Raw genomic sequence first — 6,048 nt, 5'->3', positions numbered from 1 at the left:
ATCAAGATCCTCAATTTATTTTGAAGCAACAGGTTCATGAGAGCCGGCGTCACACCCGGGCCAATAAGGATACCGACCTCTCCTCCGGGCTACCTGACGCATCGAGGAAGCGCTGAACTAAGGTTATTTCCCACTTGTACCCTTTTCATCCATTGGCGGGTGTTATCCGTCAGCCACTCAATTCTTCTGACTCAAATTATCAGGAGACCTCACCCTCGTCGGGCGACTCTATGCAGTCGAGTCTTCCGGCTTTCAAGACCGCGCTCGGGTAATGACAACCATCTCATATTATACTTGTTTTTATTTACCCTTTTTGTGCTTAACTCTTGTTGTCCTTTCAGTGCCCAGGCAAAGCTCACCAAGAGAGCGAAGAAGACCAAATCAGCCGGAGTGCCGGATTTGCCTGAACCAGAGGCAGCCGCTCAAGAGCCGCCAGCCGCCTCTGCACCTGAGGCCGCTGCCCCAACCACCAAGACAACTACAGAAGCTGCTGTTAACCCGGAGGCCTCCAACTCGGCTCCCCCAGCTGATGACCCGGACGTCGTAATCACCCGGACGGAGTTCGTTGAGCCGGGGAGACCTACTCCGCTGGCCAAGTGTTCTGCCAAAGGGGAGTTGCTACAGCCCCGACGGGTTGATCTGGAGCTCACCAACTACGCCAACCTGAGCATCGGAGAGCTCGTCTCCGGCTGCGTCAGCCAAATGCATAAAAACCGGGACGCAGAAATTGCCGTGGTAAACCAGATCCAGCAAAAATCTGAGGTATTATTCTTCTGTCCTCTTTACTTACTGTATAGTTACCATTACTATGCTAGCCCCCAAGTCGACGACTTATGATTAAGTATGTTGTAGACTTAGGTTCCGGCTTACTCAGTTGAACCGGCAATTTGTAGATAGAAACGTTCAATATGCATTAGCCCCCAAGTGCCAAGTGTCTTTGCTTGGAAAACGCTTGGGACTTTAAATTTGTAGAGTAATTGTTCATGCCATAACCCGGAAATTGATACAGGCTGTTGGCAAGAAGCTTGAGGCTGACCTTGCTAATCTCAAGAATCGGCTGAAGACACAAGAGATGGAGACCCGAAAGGCAAACGCCAAGTTTGTGTCCAGCATCGCCGCGCAAGAGAAGCTGAAGACGGAGTTCGATGCTGAGTGGAAGGCGTGGGCCGAAGAAAAGGCAGCATTGGTGACCCGGGCTGAACAGGCGGAGAAGGCTCTCTCCGAGAAAACCGCCGAGCTCTCCGGCCTAAAGCGCCAAGTGTCCCAGATGGTGGCCGCAATCTTCGGTAAGTCGTCTCACCAGCTTTCATCAAGTTTAGAATGTTTATATCTCATGATTTCATCCTTGTCGGCGGCTTATCTGACTTTGTTCAAACAGGTCCCAGAAGCGCCAACCTGAACCAGAGTGTGGTGACCAAGCTGAAGGCCGTATATACCCTGGTGGAGCAACTCTACACCGGGTCACAACGTGCCTTGGCTGTGGTGGCCCTTTCCAACGAGGTGCCGACTCACCTGGCGGAAGTCCTTCGCCAGCTCGCCGTTCTGCCTCAACGTATCCAAGAGCTGCGGCGGGCCTCTGCGAGGTCCGGAGCCATATCAGCGTTAAGCCGGGCCAAGGCCTTCCTGCCGGAGCTAGACCCGGCAGACATCGCCCTCGGCTACCCAAGTCTGAAGGAAGATGGCACGGCTTTCGATCAAAAAGACTTCGCCGCCTGCGTGAAGATCGTGCGCCCGGTGGCGACTCTTATTGGCGACGACACTGATCTGACCAAGTACCAGCCGGGTTATAACGCAGAAAATCAGAGGATTCCAACCCCTTGCTATGAAGATCTGAGTTTAATTCCGCCGGCTCGTCAGCACACCTTTGCTCCAGAGATTGACCTAGCCGGGTTAATCGACGAGGAAGCCCAATTCGAGGCGCTGAGCGGCATCGACTGGAAGTCGTCGACTTTCCAGACCTTGGGGACAACCGGAGCAGAAGAAAGGAATGAGCCGGAGACCTCCACCCAGCAAGCGTCTTATCTTCTGCAGCCGGCTTACCAAACAACGTTCCACCCTTTTGGACTCAATGAGTCTTTGTACTAGAGTAGGACCAATACTTTTATCCTTGCCGTGCCATCGTGCACGCCTTGAATGCTGAAATCTGTTGAAGTTGTCTCCTCTATGCTTCTCCGGGTCATAATTAATCCTTTGTTTTCCTTAATCTTAACATAGTTGCCGTTAAGTATCCTGCATAGAAGGGTGAATCACAAGTCTCAAGGCGGCTTAGTGCCCTGAGAATCATAAGTTTTAGATATATAACCCGGAATATGAATCAAAAAAGACGGGTCTTCAATTATATCCTTAATACAGCCGTAAGAACATACTTAGTGGCCTGCAAACATATTTCCGGCTCAAATAACCCGGGTAGTAAGGTGGGTACCGCAAGTCCGGTTTACCTGTCTTAATAACACCCATTGTGTCCGACTGACACTAGCAATCAAAGCTAAGCCGGCCAAGCGAGACCCGGCCGTACACACTTTGAAATGATCAGAAGAAACTTACTATGAAGTAGAAAAACTTAGGGGCTTCCGGTTCGAATACGACCAGAGACCCGGCCCAAAGGGGTTATGCTAAGATTCGAATACGATCATATAGCCCCCAGTGGGTTTGGCGATGCCAATCAAGAGGGTATCGACAGCTATGTTCTCTTTGGTTCGAATATGACCCATGTTTGAATAGGAAGCCCCCAAGTGATTTTAAGAATTGTTTAACGACGCTGATTCGAATACGATCCACGTCGGTTCCCAAGGGGGTTAAACTAAGATTCAAATATGATCAAAGAAAACTCCCCAATGAGCTCGGCACTTTGCCAATCAAATGGGTATCGACAGCTATGTTCTCTTTGGTTCGAATACGACCTATGTTTGAACAGGAAGCCCCCAAGTGACCTTATTGCCTACGGCTAGATTCGAATACGATCATAAGCCGGATCCTCCTTCAAGTTACCATGTAATCTTGTAATGAAAACAACACGTGCACATTTGGAGGAGAAAAAAGGACAGAGGTCCTGCTTTATTGCTTATCATAATATACACATGGCTGAGAGAAATATGTACATCACGAGAGCCGGTGGCTCAAGTGTAGTAAGGCCGAAGCTGAGCTATGTTCCACGGCCGACGGGTCTCCTCCTCCGACTTACGTGAATCTTTATGCTCCCGAATGTCGATGAGGTAATATGACCCGTTGTGCAAGTTCTTGACCACAAAGGGTCCTTTCCAAGGCGGGGAGAGCTTGTGTGCATCTGTTTGATCCTGAATGAGCCGGAGCACGAGATCGCCTTCCTGGAAGACCCGGGTTTTAACCCGGCGACTATGATAACGGCGCAGGTCTTGTTGGTAAATCGCGGAGCGAGCTGCGGCCACATCACGCTGTTCGTCCAACAAGTCAAGAGCATCTTGGCGTGCCTGTTCATTGTCCGCCTCAACATAAGCCGCCACTCGAGGTGAGTCATGACGGATGTCGCTGGGGAGGACGGCCTCCGCCCCATAAACCATGAAAAAAGGTGTAAAACCCGTAGACCTGTTAGGAGTAGTGTTGATGCTCCATAACACGGAGGGCAACTCCTCCACCCAACAACCCGGCGTCCGTTGCAAAGGGACCAAAAGCCGGGGCTTGATGCCCTTCAGAATCTCCTGATTAGCTCTCTCAGCTTGACCATTGGATTGAGGATGAGCCACTGAGGAAACATCAAGTCGGATATGCTCTCGTTGACAAAACTCTTCCATGGCGCCTTTGGAGAGATTGGTGCCATTGTCAGTGATAATGCTGTGCGGAAAACCAAAGCAAAAGATCACCTTTTTCATAAACTGAATTGTCGTGGCTGCATCACACTTGCTAACTGGCTCCGCCTCAACCCACTTGGTAAACTTGTCAACTGCCACCAAAAGGTGGGTCTTCTTATCCTTGGACCTTTTAAAAGGCCCAACCATATCAAGCCCCCAGACCGCAAAGGGCGAAGTAATTGGGATCATCCTCAGCTCCTGAGCCGGCACATGAGCTCGTCGTGAGAACCTCTGGCAGCTATCACATTTACTGACCAAGTCCTCCGCATCAGTATGAGCCGCCAGCCAATAAAAACCATGGCGAAAAGCTTTGGCCACAAGAGACTTTGAGCCGGCGTGATGGCCACAATCCCCTTCATGAATCTCACGTAAGATCTCTTGACCTTCCTCAGGGGAGACACAACGCTGAAACGCCCCTGTAACACTGCGGTGATGCAACTCTCCATTGATAACAATCATTGACTTAGCCCGCCGGGTTATTTGCCTGGCCAAAGTTTCATCCTCAGGCAACTCACCCTGGGTCATGTAAGCCAAATAGGGCATTGTCCAGTCCGGTATGATGTGGAGAGCCGCCACCAGTCGTGCCTCCGGGTCAGGGACAGCCAAGTCTTCCTCCGTAGGCAACTTAACAGAAGGGTTATACAGGACATCCAGGAAAGTATTAGGCGGCACCGGCTTTCGCTGAGAGCCTAGCCGGCTTAGAGCATCAGCCGCCTCGTTCTTCCTGCGATCGATGTGCTCTACTTGGAAACCCTGAAAGTGCCCAACAATGGCATCAACCTCACGGCGATAAGCCGCCATGAGAGGGTCTTTGGAATCCCACCTTCCTGATACTTGTTGAGCCACCAAATCTGAGTCGCCAAAGCACCTTACTCGGCTCAAATTCATCTCCTTAGCCATCCGAAGACCATGGAGCAAGGCCTCATACTCAGCCGCATTGTTAGTACAAGGAAACATCAATTGTATCACATAATGGAACTTGTCACCTTTGGGGGAAGCTAATACCACCCCAGCCCCTGAGCCCTCCAACTGCCTGGACCCGTCAAAGTCGATAGTCCAATATGTGTTATCCGGCTTCTGCTCGGGCACTTGTGACTCTGTCCAGTCATTGATGAAATCCACCAAGGCCTGAGATTTAACAGCAGTGCGTGGCACGTACTTGAGACCATGAGGTCCAAGCTCTATAGCCCATTTAGCTACTCTCCCTGTGGCCTCTCTGTTTTGAATGATATCACCAAGAGGGGCAGAACTGACCACAGTGATGGGATGACCCTGAAAATAATGCTTAAGTTTCCGGCTCGCCATGAACACACCATAAACAAGCTTCTGCCAATGCGGATACCGCTGCTTGGACTCAATGAGCACTTCACTGACATAATAAACCGGCCGCTGAACCGGATGCTCCTTACTCTCCTCCTTGCGCTCCACCACCGTAGCCACACTGACGGCCCGTGCATTCGCCGCCACATATAATAATAAGGGCTCCTTATCCACCAGAGCAGCAAGGACTGGAGGCTCTGCCAGCTGCTTCTTCAAATCCTCAAAGGCAGTATTAGCTGCATCATTCCAGACAAAGTTATCAGTTTTCTTCATCAACTGATATAATGGCATGGCCTTCTCACCCAAACGGCTTATAAACCGGCTCAAAGCAGCAATGCGACCCGCCAAGCGCTGAACGTCATTTATACACGCCGACTTAGCCAGGAGGTGATGGCCTTGATCTTTTCCGGGTTAGCTTCAATGCCTCTGTCAGAAACCAAGAAACCCAAGAGCTTGCCCGCAGGAACACCAAAAACACACTTGGCCGGGTTAAGCATCATCTTGTAAACCCGGAGATTATCGAAGGTCTCCCTTAAATCATCTATCAGGGTTTCCTCCTTTATGGACTTAACCACAATGTCGTCCACATAAGTATGAACATTGCGCCCAATCTGTTTATGAAGACAGTTCTGCACGCAACGCTGATAAGTCGCCTGTGCACACTTGAGTCCAAAGGGCATAGAGACATAGCAGAAGGCTCCAAAGGGAGTGATGAATGCTGTCTTCTCCTGGTCCTTAACTGCCATCTTAATCTGATGATATCCGGAATAGGCGTCCAGGAAACTTAAGCGCGCACAACCTGCCGTAGCATCAATAATTTGATCAATACGGGGAAGGGCAAAAGGATCAGCCGGACACGCCTTGTTTAAGTCCGTGTAATCCACACACATCCGCCAAGTGCCGT

The sequence above is a fragment of the Triticum aestivum genome, chromosome 4D (genome assembly GCF_018294505.1).
Source record: "Triticum aestivum cultivar Chinese Spring chromosome 4D, IWGSC CS RefSeq v2.1, whole genome shotgun sequence".
Lineage (NCBI taxonomy): Eukaryota > Viridiplantae > Streptophyta > Magnoliopsida > Poales > Poaceae > Triticum > Triticum aestivum.
The sequence above is the reverse complement of the archived record's forward strand: the minus strand, read 5'-3'. Positions refer to the sequence as shown.